This window comes from Scyliorhinus torazame, chromosome 4, assembly GCF_047496885.1.
Source record: "Scyliorhinus torazame isolate Kashiwa2021f chromosome 4, sScyTor2.1, whole genome shotgun sequence".
Taxonomy (NCBI): Eukaryota; Metazoa; Chordata; class Chondrichthyes; order Carcharhiniformes; family Scyliorhinidae; genus Scyliorhinus; species Scyliorhinus torazame.
Window position 1 is genome coordinate 302,246,852 of NC_092710.1, and position 12,741 is coordinate 302,259,592.

Consider the following 12,741-nt stretch of genomic DNA (forward strand, 5'->3'; position numbering starts at 1 on the left):
TCTGTCAATTTTATTCATGTCTGTTCAGTAATTATAACACCCGCATGGACAAAGTCTGGATATTTTTACACATGATTAACATTTTCAGGGATTATCATACCACCGGTCAAGATGCATTACAATCCAAATATCTTTAATGGGATAAATCTTCACATTCAGCAAATAATTGGAGATGTTATTTTAATTATTTTGCACTTAAGGGATTGATGAACTTTTACACTCTACATTTGCAGATATATGATAAACACCACACTTACCTTACGAGTGCACTGAAACTATTTAAAATGTTATGTTACTGAATTCCCTCGAATGAAGGAAACTGATATGCTGTTACGACCATTGGTCTAGTGCGTGGTCACTTCCAGCTCGACTTGACCCAGAGCTGAAACACAAATGAAATGAACAAATAATTCTTAGTAAAGCACCCTTCTCCTATCCTGACTTGCCCATTCTTCCCCCCCCCCCCTCTTTGCTGACCCCTCAAACCTTAAAGAAATCAATGCCCGGCTTCTGCCTCTGAGTGAACCCATCGACCGAGCCCCTCAAGACTGGCTTGACCTTCTCCAGCCTCAGGAATTCCACCAGGTTGCTCACCCATACCCCCACATTCAGCAGCTCTGAATCCCTCCACCCGAGCATGATCTGTCTCTGAGCGATCAGGAAGTCAAAGGCCTCCTGGGTCTTCCAACACCCCAAATATCTCCACCCCCAGCACCTTAGGACATTACGTCCGCGAATCCTGCCAGAACCCCTTCAGTTTCGGACACACTCAAAACATGTGGACGGGACTCCCCGCGCACTGCCCACACCTATCTTCATCCTGTCAAAATGCCTACTCATAGGGCAGCATGTGGTTAGCACTGGGACTGCGGCGCTGCGGACCCGGGTTCAAATCCCAGCCCTGGGTCACTATCCGTGTGGAGTTTGCACATTCCCCCCATGTCTATGTGGGTTTCACCCCCACAACCCAAAGATGTGCAGGTTAGGTGGATTGGCCACGCTAAATTGCCCCTTAATTGAAGAAAAAAAAAATTGGGTATTCTACATTTTAAAAAGAATCTACTCATCCTTACTGCCGTCGTATATGTCATACGGACGATTTTAAACTGAATGAGGCTTAACCTCACGCATGATGACGCATTCATCCTCTGCAGGGCCTCTGCCCACATCCCAGCCTCCACCTCCCCTCCCGGCTCCTCACACTTGCATTTTATATGCCCACCATCCTCTCCCCTATCTCATCCCTCAACAGTACCTAGTCCTGCAACCCCAGGGTTGGTAGCCCAGGAAAGGATGGCACCTCTCTCTTTACAAAATCCTAGACCTGCAGGTACCTAAAACCATTCCCCCGGGCAGCTCGTACTCTTCCTCCAGGTCCTCCAACCTTGCAAATTTCCCCCCGATGAACAGGTCACCAGATTGCTCGATCCCTGGTCACCGTCACCCCTGACATTGTGTGTACAGCTATGCAGTTTCTCTGGAGAAAACACTAGGGAGCGGGCGAGCAGTTTCCTCTGAGCACCCAGGACTCGACTGTCTTTCCCCTGGCTCTCTGAAATTCATCCCACTTGGGCAGGGCCCATCATCACCTGTTACCAGGCAGAATACAACCTTCTGGCCAAGTCATTAGCCATTGACCAATGAACCGAGTCCCACTGATCTCTTGGGCGCCTAAAAGTCTTTGAGTTCTGTTGTCCGAAAGCTAGCAGAGTGTACTCTCTTGTAACTTTTGAATTTCTCACTTCCCCTGCTCAACGTAAAGGTATATGTCCATTCAGCATCCATGAATCAAAAGGATGACAGCAAAAATAAATCGATCGACAGTTCCAACGCGCCACAGCAAAAAACCGCACCGACCTCCTCAGAAGACAGTCCAGTACTTTCCCGGAGCGGAGAAACTACGGCATCTTCTTCACAGCCTTCAACACGTCATCGATGAAGATGAACATCTTGCCGAGGTCATCCCCACGACTTGCCTTCAAACAACTGCGCAACCTCAAACAAACCATTGTTTGCAGCAAACTACCCAGCCTTCAGAACAGTGACCACGACACCACACAACCCTGCCATGGCAATCTCTGCAAGACGGTTAGCATACCCTAGTATTCTTCTAGAAACCTGATAAGTATATGTGGCAGTTTGGTTTATAAAGAACATGCACTTTCCATGCAGTGCTTGTCAGAAGTGACTTTGCTCCAATTTTGTTGACGGGTACAAAATCAGATCTGGATGCTGAGTCATAATGTTTACAATGCAGAAGGTGACCCTTTTGGCATGTGTCTGCTGGCCTGCAGAAGGACCAATTCACCTAATGACCTTTTTCCCCAAAGTCTTACAAATGTTTCTTTTTTAGGAAATGATCCAATTCCTTTTTTGAAAGCCTCAATTGATCCTGCCTTTGCCACGTCCGGCAGTGCATTCCACATCCCAATCACTTGCTCCATAAAAATGTTTTCCGCACGTTGTCATTGGCTCCATGGTCAATTGCCTTCAATCTGTGCCCCCTGGTTCTTGGTCCCTCCACCAATGGGAACAGTCTCTCTGCCCAGACTCCCAATGATTTTGAATTCCCCTATCGAAGCTCCTCTCTGCCTTCTCCAAGGAGAATCCATCTACATAACTGAAGTTCTTCATCCCTGGAGCAATTCTCATGAATCTTCTGCATCCTCTCTGCAAACATACGGATTAGGAGCAGAAGTAGGCCTTCTCAATTCAATAAGATTGCGGGTGGTGAATTTGTATTGAGTTCCCATCTACCCCAATAACCATGGAATCCCTTGCCCATTAAGAATCTATCTCTGCTGTGAAAATATTCAGTGACCTCGCTTCCACTGCCTTTTGAGGCAGGGTTCCAAAGTTGAACAACCCTCAAGAGCAAATTCTCATCTCTGTCCTATGAAAGTGACCCCTAAATTTAAAACAGTGCCCCCCTTGTTCTAGACTCGCCCACAAGAGGAAATATAATTTCTGCGTCTACCTTGTCAATACCATTCAGGACCTTATACCCTTCAATCAAATAACCTCTCCCTCTTGACTCAAGTGGAAATAAGCCCTGCCTGTCTAACTTATCCTCATACTGTCTGCGGGGAATCTGCACATTCTCCCCGTGTCTGCGTGGGTTTCCTCCGGGTGCTCCGGTTTCCCCTCTCAGTCCGAAAATGTGCCGGTTAGCTGGATTGGCCATGCTAAATTGCCCTTCGTGTCCAAAAAGGTTAAGTGGGGTTACGGGGATAGGGTGGAGGCGTGGGCTTGACTAGGGTGCTCTTTCCAAGGGCTGGGGTAGACTTGATGGGCCGAATGGCCTCCTTCGGCACTGTAAATTCTATGGTACTATGAGATAACCCACTCATTCCAGGAATCGATCTAGTTAACCGCCTCCAACATATTTGCATCCTTCCTGAAATGAGGAGACTAAAACTGCAAACAGTATTCAAGATAGGGTCTCTCACCAATGCCCTGTATAGCTGAAGCATCGCATCCTTACTTTGAAGTTCAGTTTCTCTCATAATAAACGATAGCATTCCATTAGCCTTCCTGATTACATGCTGCACATGCGTACTAACCTTTTAATAAAGTCCAGGATGTAATGTGATATTAACACCCCTATCACCTTCAATGATTCACACTTTATATTAATTCTTGGGATGTGAGCATTGCTAGGCCAACATTTAATGCCCATCCCTAATTGCCTTTCAGAAGGTGATGGTGAGCTGCCTTGAATCACTGCATACAAACATGTACATAACAAAATAGCAGAAGTAGGCCATTCGGCCTCGAGTCTGCTCCGCCATTAAATAAGATCATGGTTGAAATGATTGTGTTTCAAGTTGATCATTCCTGTTTACCCCCGATAACCTTTCATTCCCTTGCCTACAAGAATCTATCCACCTCTGCCATAGAAATATTCAGCAACCCTGCTTTCTGAGCTAGAAATAAATTCTCATCCCTGTCCGAAAAGGGCAGACCCCTCATTTTAAAAGTTTCCCCTAGTTCTGGACTTGCCCACAGGAAGAATCATCCTTTCCACGCCCACCTTGTCAAGATCATTCCGGATCTTACGTACTTCAGTCAAATCACCCCTCTCTTCTAAGCTGCAGCGGAAACATGACCACTCTGTCTAACCTTTCCTCATAAGACAACCCACTCAATCTACTAATTAGGGGAGGAGATGGTGTAGTGGTATTGTCACTGGACAGGTAACCCACAAGCCCAGGGTAATGCACTGGGGACCCGGGTTTGAATCCGTGAGAACCTATCTGGTCCACTCATGCCCTTCGGGGAAGTAAATCTGCCACCCTTGGTCTGGCCTACACGTGATTCCAGATCCAATCTGATTGACTCTTAAATTCCAATAAAGGGTAGCATCCATTAGTCATCCAGGTACACCTACAGTGCTGCTAGGGAGGGATTTCCAGGAGTTTGGTCAAAGTGAAGGAACTGTGGTGTATTTCATAGTCAGGACGGTGGGTGGCTTGTATAACATATCATGTCCCTCTGATCCTGCAACCCCTTTAGAATTGCACCACTTGTTTCCTGCTGTGGCTCTGAGTCCTTCCTCACAAAATTAATCACTCCACACAATTTCCTCTGCCGCTTGTCCATCCATTCCACCAACCTATGTCCTTCTGAAGTTCTCTACTAGCTTCCTCATGGTTCACAATGCTTCCGGTTTTCGTATCATCTGCAAATTTTGAAATTGGGCCATGTGCGTCAGGTGGGCAGCATGGTGGCACAGTGGGTTAGCACTGCGGCCTCACGGCGCCGATATCCCAAGTTCGATCCCGGCTCTGGGTCACTGTCTGTGTGGAGTTTGCACATTCTTCCCGTGTTTGCGTGGGTTTCGCCCCCACAACCCAAAAAGATGTGCAGGGTAGGTTGATTGGCCATGCTAACCTGCCCCTTAATTGGTAAAATGAATTGAATACTCAAAAAAAAAAAAAAAATTTGTTTTAAAATTAATAATATTTTTTAATTAATATGGGACTAGCAAGGGTCCTTAACACTGCTTTGTTTCCTGCCACTCAGCTAATTTTATATCCCATTGCGACTGTCCCTTTTACTCCATGAGCCATGAGCTCTAACGTTGCTCTCAGGTCTGTGAGGCACTTTATCAAATGTGTTTTGCAAGTCAAAGTATACCACATCAACAGCATTACCCTCATCAGCCCTTCCTGTACCTCATCCAACAAACTCCAGCAAAACAACCTATCTGAGGGTCAAAGCCAGTTAAACATAATTCTTCCTGTAATAAAGCCATAGCTTTCCTTGATTAGCTCACGTTTTCCCAAGTGACTATTTATTTTTGTCCCGGGTATTGTTGCTCAAAGCATCCCCACCAGCAAGGTTAAACTGGCCAGTAGTTGCTGCACTTTATACCTAACATTTGCAATTCTCCAGAATTCGGGAGAGAGAGCCGGGACTTTGGAAACAGCGCGGGAGATCGAAAAAGCGCGGGAGCTGCGAGGCAGAGGGGACAGTTTAAAAGGTCGCGGCCTGGGTGAGGTAAGTACTGCTTAACAACTTCCTTACCTTGCAGGTCAGCTGTTAGTTCGGGAGAGAGAGAGAGCCGGGACTTTGGAAACAGCGCGGGAGATTGAAAAAGCGCAGGAGCTGCGAGGCAGAGGGGACAGTTTAAAAGGTCGCTGCCTGGGTGAGGTAAGTACTGCTTAACAACTTCCTTACCTTGCAGGTCAGCTGTTAGTTTCGGGAGATCAGTTTCGGGAGCAGGCCTATTGGCTGACTGTAAATCAGGAAGGATACAAAGGGTGTGGCTGAAGTGCCTATAGAAACAGAGTGCTGGAGGCAAACAGAGTGTATCTGAGTTTGGGTAAGGCTGAGTTCGGGTAAGAGGTGAGTGAGGGCTGTGTTTTTTGGAGTTTGGTGTTTGGGGTTGAGTTTCCCCAAAAAAAAAAAAAAATCCAATTAATTAAGTAAATTAATTAACTAGTTAAGGGAATTTGGTGCTCATCTTAAGGAGGTGCAGAGAAGCAGACCTGTGAGGGAGTCTCGGGAGCAATTACATCACAGCCAGCAGGTAAGTGATTGGCTTGTGACTGGTAAGTGATTTCTCTCTCTTTGACTTTCTCTTAGCTGTGTAGTGTAGTTCAAATTTAACTTCAGGTTTAAGTCATGGCAGGAGAGCTCAGACCCGTGTCATGCTCCTCTTGTGAGATGTGGCAAGTCAGGGACCCTTCTGGTGTCCCTGACTCCTTCATCTGCAAGAAGTGTGTCCAACTGCAGCTCCTGTTAGATCGCTTGACGGCTCTGGAGCTGCGGATTGACTCACTTTGGAGCATCCACGATGCTGAGGAAGTTGTGGACATTCAGTGAGTTGGTCACACCGCAGATTAAAATTACTGAGGCAGATAGGGAATGGGTGACCAACAGACAGAGGAAGAGTAGGAAGGCAGTGCAGGGATCCCCTGCGGTCATCTCCCTCCAAAACAGATTTACTGTTTTGGAAACTGTTGGGGGAGATGGCTCACCAGGGGAAGGTGGCAGCAGCCAGGTTCATGGCACCGTGGCTGGCTCTGCTGCACAGAAGGGCGGGAAAAAGAGTGGCAGAGCTATAGTGATAGGGGATTCAATTGTAAGGGGAATAGACAGGCGTTTCTGCGGACGCAAACGAGAATCCAGGTTGGTATGTTGCCTCCCTGGTGCAAGGGTCAAGGATGTCTCGGAGCGGCTGCAGGGCATTCTGGAGGGGAGGGTGAACAGCCAGCTGTCGTGGTGCATATAGGCACCAACGATATAGGTAAAAAACGGGATGAGGTCCTACAAGCTGAATTTAGGGAGTTAGGAGTTAAACTAAAAAGTAGGACCTCAAAGGTAGTAATCTCAGGATTGCTACCAGTGCCACGTGATAGTCAGAGTAGGAATGACAGGATAGCTAGGATGAATACGTGGCTTGAGAGATGGTGCAAGAGGGAGGGTTTCAAATTCCTGGGACATTGAGACCGGTTCTGGGGGAGGTGGGACCTGTACAAATCGGACGGTCTGCATCTGGGTGGGACTGGAACCAATGTTCTCGGGGGTGTGTTTGCTAGTGCAGTTGGGGAGGGTTTAAACTAATGTGGCAGGGGGATGGGAACCGATGTAGGAAGTCAGTGGGGACGGAAACAAAAGGCAGGAAAGGAGAGTGTGTAAAGCATGACCAGAGGAAGCAGGGCAGAGAGCAAGGAAAGTCTACATTAAACTGCATTTATTTCAATGCAAGGGGCCTGACGGGCAAAGCGGATGAACTCAGGGCATGGATGGGCACATGGGACTGGGATATTATAGCTATGACTGAAACATGGCTAAGGGAGGGGCAGGACTGGCAGCTCAATGTTCCGGGGTACAGATGCTATAGAAAGGATAGAACAGGAGGTAAGAGAGGAGGGGGTGTGGCGTTTTTGATGAGGGAGAACATCACGGCAGTACTTAGAGGGGATATATCCGAGGGTTCGCCCACTGAGTCTATATGGGTGGAACTGAAAAATAAGAAGGGAGAGATCACCTTGATAGGACTGTACTACAGGCCCCCAAATAGTCAGCGGGAAATTGAGGAGCAAATATGTAAGGAGATTACAGATAGCTGCAAGAATAATAGGGTGGTAATAGTAGGGGACTTTAACTTTCCCAACATTGACTGGGACAGCCATAGCATTAGGGGCTTGGATGGAGGGAAATTTGTTGAGTGTATTCAGGAGGAATTTCTCATTCAGTATGTGGATGGACCGACTAGAGAGGGGGCAAAACTTGACCTCGTCTTGGGAAATAAGGAAGGGCAAGTGACAGAAGTGTTCGTGAGGGATCACTTTGGGACAAGTGACCATAACTCCATTAGTTTTAAGATAGCTATGGAGAATGATAGGTCTGGCCCAAGAGTTAAAATTCTTAATTGGGGCAAGGCCAATTTTGATGGTATCAGACAGGAACTTTCAGAGGTAGATTGGGGGAGACTGTTGGCAGGCAAAGGGACGGCTGGTAAATGGGAGGCTTTTAAAAATGTGTTAACCAGGGTGCAGGGTAAGCACATTCCCTTTAGAGTGAAGGGCAAGGCTGGTAGAAGTAGGGAACCCTGGATGACTCGAGATATTGAGACTCTGGTCAAAAAGAAGAAGGAGAGTGACTTCCGGGTGCGGCGATGACCAGCTGAGTCGCACGTTTCGGCAGCTCCCTGTGAAACGGACTTTTGGGCTCTTGATAGGAGCCCCAACGGCAATTTTGACGGCTAAAAACACTGTGCGGTAAACCAGAAGGGAATCCCCCCTGGATACGGATGGAAAAAGGAGGAGAGAGTGGCCAGATTGCAGTGGATCCTTTAGAACAGCGGCAAGGAAGGCAAGCAAAAACCAAGATGGCGTCGGAAGGTGGCAGTTTAACATGGGGCCCTGAACAACAAGAGTTCTTGAAATGCTGTGTGGAAGAGATAAAAAAGGAAATGAAGAAAGAGCTGTTGGCCCCGATACTACAGGCGATCGAAGGGCTAAAGGAGGAACAAAAGACCCAGGAGCGGGAGCTTCGGGTCGTGAAGGCAAAGGCAGCCGAGAATGAGGACGATATACAGGGCCTGGTGGTGAAGACGGAGACGCAGGAGGCACATCAGAAACGATGTGTGGAAAGGTTGGAGGCACTGGAAAACAACGCAAGGAGGAACAACCTGAGGATTCTTGGTCTTCCTGAAGGTGTGGAGGGAGCGGACGTCGGGGCATATGTGAGCACGATGCTGCACTCGTTAATGAGAGCGGAGGCCCCGGCGGGTCCGTTGGAGGTGGAGGGAGCATACCGAGTGACGGCGCGAGGACCGAGAGCAGGAGAAATTCCCAGAGCCATAGTGGTGAGATTCCTCCGTTTTAAGGATAGAGAAATGGTCCTTAGATGGGCGAAGAAAACTCGGAGCAGTAAATGGGAGAACGCGGTGATCCGCGTTTATCAAGACTGGAGTGCGGAGGTGGCGAGAAGGAGGGCGAGCTTTAATCGGGCCAAGGCGGTGCTTCATAAAAAGAAGATAAAATTTGGAATGCTGCAACCGGCAAGACTGTGGGTCACATATCGAGGGAGGCACCACTACTTTGAGACGGCGGATGAAGCGTGGACTTTTATTGTGGAAGAAAAACTGGAATGAGCGGGTTATTAAAAAGAACGTTCGAACAAAGTGGTGGGGCGAATGTGGGGGGCAAAGAGGGGTTTTATGTACTAATCCTGCGATGTGGTAACTTTTCTCTCTCCCACAGGTGGTGATGGGGGGAGGAGGGGAGGTGGAGGAGATGGGGCGTTGGCCATTGGGGGCGGGGCCAAGGGAGAAGCGCGGGCTTGGTTCCCGCGCTATGATAATCATGGCGGGAATAGAGAAGCAGGAAGGAGGGGGCGTCGCACGGTGCGAGCCAAGGTCACGGGGGGAAGCCGAGGTCAGCCAGAGTTTGCTGACTTCTGGGAGCAACATGGGGGGAGTAATTACGCTAGCGGGGGATCTAGCGGGGGGGGTGGGAGGGGGGAATTACTGGGTTGCTGCTGCTGGGGAGAGGGGGGAGCTGGTATGGGAGAGGATGGGCGGGGGGGCACCGCCTGGGGGAGATACAGCTGCGTGGGAACTGGGTGAGGAGCTGGAAAAAGGTGATGGCTAATCGACAAGGGGGCGGGGGTAGGAAGCCCCCCAACTCGGCTGATCACGTGGAACGTGAGAGGGCTGAACGGGCCGATAAAGAGGGCACGGGTACTCGCACACCTTCAGAAACTTAAGGCAGATGTGGTTATGCTACAGGAAACGCACCTGAAACTGATAGACCAGGTTAGGCTACGCAAAGGATGGGTGGGGCAGGTGTTCCATTCGGGGCTAGATGCGAAAAACAGGGGGGTGGCTATATTAGTGGGGAAGCGGGTAATGTTCGAGGCAAAGACTATAGTGGCGGATAACGGGGGCAGATACGTGATGGTGAGTGGCAAACTACAGGGGGAGACGGTGGTTTTGGTAAACGTATATGCCCCGAACTGGGATGATGCCAATTTTATGAGGCGGATGCTAGGACGCATTCCGGACCTAGAGATGGGAAAGCTGATAATGGGGGGAGATTTTAATACGGTGTTGGAACCAGGGCTGGATAGGTCGAAGTCCAGGACTGGAAGGAGGCCGGCAGCAGCCAAGGTGCTTAAAGATTTTATGGAGCAGATGGGAGGTGTAGACCCGTGGAGATTTAGCAGACCTAGGAGTAAGGAGTTCTCGTTTTCCTCCTATGTCCATAAAGTCTACTCGCGAATAGACTTTTTTGTGCTGGGTAGGGCATTGATCCCGAAGGTGAGGGGAACGGAGTATACGGCTATAGCCATTTCGGATCACGCTCCACACTGGGTGGACTTGGAGATAGGGGAGGAAACAGGAGGGCGCCCACCCTGGAGAATGGACATGGGACTAATGGCAGATGAGGGGGTGTGTCTAAGGGTGAGGGGGTGCATTGAAAAGTACTTGGAACTCAATGATAATGGGGAGGTCCAGGTGGGAGTGGTCTGGGAGGCGTTGAAGGCGGTGGTTAGAGGGGAGCTGATATCAATAAGGGCACATAAAGGGAAGCAGGAGAGTAAGGAACGGGAGCGGTTGCTGCAAGAACTTTTGAGGGTGGACAGACAATATGCGGAAGCACCGGAGGAGGGACTGTACAGGGAAAGGCAAAGGCTACATGTAGAATTTGACTTGCTGACTACAGGCACTGCAGAGGCACAATGGAGGAAGGCACAGGGTGTACAGTACGAATATGGGGAGAAGGCGAGCAGGTTGCTGGCACACCAATTGAGTAAAAGGGGAGCAGCGAGGGAAATAGGGGGAGTGAGGGATGAGGAAGGAGAGATGGAGCGGGGAGCGGAGAGAGTGAATGGAGTGTTCAAGACATTTTATAAAAAATTATATGAAGCTCAACCCCCGGATGGGAGGGAGAGAATGATGGGCTTCTTGGATCGGCTGGAATTTCCCAAGGTGGAAGAGCAGGAAAGGGTGGGACTGGGAGCACAGATCGAGGTAGAAGAAGTGGTGAAAGGAATTAGGAGCATGCATGCGGGAAAGGCCCCGGGACCGGATGGATTCCCAGTCGAATTCTATCGAAAATATGTGGACTTGCTCGCCCCGGTACTGACGAGGACCTTTAATGAGGCAAAGGAAAGGGGACAACTGCCCCCGACTATGTCTGAAGCAACGATATCGCTTCTCTTAAAGAAGGAAAAGAACCCGCTACAATGCGGGTCCTATAGACCTATTTCCCTCCTAAATGTAGATGCCAAGGTCCTGGCCAAGGTAATGGCAATGAGAATAGAGGAATGTGTCCCGGGGGTGGTCCACGAGGACCAAACTGGGTTTGTGAAGGGGAGACAGCTGAACACAAATATACGGAGGTTGTTAGGGGTAATGATGATGGCCCCACCAGAGGGAGAAACGGAGATAGTAGTGGCGATGGATGCCGAGAAAGCATTTGATAGAGTGGAGTGGGATTATTTGTGGGAGGTGTTGAGGAGATTTGGTTTTGGAGAGGGGTATGTTAGATGGGTGCAGCTGTTGTATAGGGCCCCAGTGGCGAGCGTGGTCACGAATGGACGGGGATCTGCATATTTTCGGCTCCATAGAGGGACAAGGCAGGGATGCCCTCTGTCCCCATTATTGTTTGCACTGGCGATTGAGCCCCTGGCGATAGCGTTGAGGGGTTCCAAGAAGTGGAGGGGAGTACTTAGGGGAGGAGAAGAGCACCGGGTATCTTTGTATGCGGACGATTTGCTACTATACGTGGCGGACCCGGCGGAGGGGATGCCAGAAATAATGCGGATACTTGGGGAGTTTGGGGATTTTTCAGGGTATAAATTGAACATGGGGAAGAGTGAGTTGTTTGTGGTGCATCCAGGGGAGCAGAGTAGAGAAATAGAGGACCTACCGCTGAGGAAGGTAACAAGGGACTTTCGTTACCTGGGGATCCAGATAGCTAAGAATTGGGGCACATTGCACAGGTTAAATTTAACGCGGTTGGTGGAACAGATGGAGGAGGATTTCAAGAGATGGGATATGGTATCCCTGTCAATGGCAGGGAGGGTGCAGGCGGTTAAGATGGTGGTCCTCCCGAGATTCCTCTTTGTGTTTCAGTGCCTCCCGGTGGTGATCACGAAGGCTTTTTTTAAAAGGATTGAAAAGAGCATCATGGGTTTTGTGTGGGCCGGGAAGACCCCGAGAGTGAGGAAGGGATTCTTACAGCGTAGCAGGGATAGGGGGGGCTGGCACTACCGAGCCTAAGTGAGTATTATTGGGCCGCTAATATTTCAATGGTGAGTAAGTGGATGGGAGAGGAGGAGGGAGCGGCGTGGAAGAGATTAGAGAGGGCGTCCTGTAGGGGGACTAGCCTACAGGCTATGGTGACAGCCCCATTGCCGTTCTCACCGAGGAACTACACCACAAGCCCGGTGGTGGTGGCTACACTGAAGATTTGGGGACAGTGGAGACGGCATAGGGGAAAGACTGGAGCCTTGGGGGGGGTCCCCGATAAGAAACAACCATAGGTTTGCCCCGGGGGGAATGGATGGGGGATATGGAATGTGGCAAAGAGCAGGAATAACGCAACTGAAAGATCTGTTTGTGGATGGGAAGTTCGCGAGTCTGGGAGCGCTGACCGAGAAATATGGGTTGCCCCAAGGGAATGCATTCAGGTATATGCAACTGAGGGCTTTTGCGAGGCAACAGGTGAGGGAATTCCCGCAGCTCCCGACACAAGAGGTGCAGGACAGAGTGATCTC

The 12,741-nt window shown here is 49.5% G+C and overlaps 1 long non-coding RNA gene across 1 annotated transcript in view; it reads left to right on the top strand.

Annotated features, from left to right (window-relative positions):
- Positions 1-1,769: 1,769 nt before the first annotated feature.
- The window catches only part of LOC140411044 (uncharacterized), a 45,669-nt gene continuing 34,697 nt past the window's right edge, over positions 1,770-12,741 (top strand). The window contains exons 1-2 of the long non-coding RNA XR_011940794.1: positions 1,770-2,088; positions 5,398-5,502. This is a non-coding gene — a long non-coding RNA (uncharacterized lncRNA). The remainder of the gene's footprint in view (positions 2,089-5,397; positions 5,503-12,741) is intronic.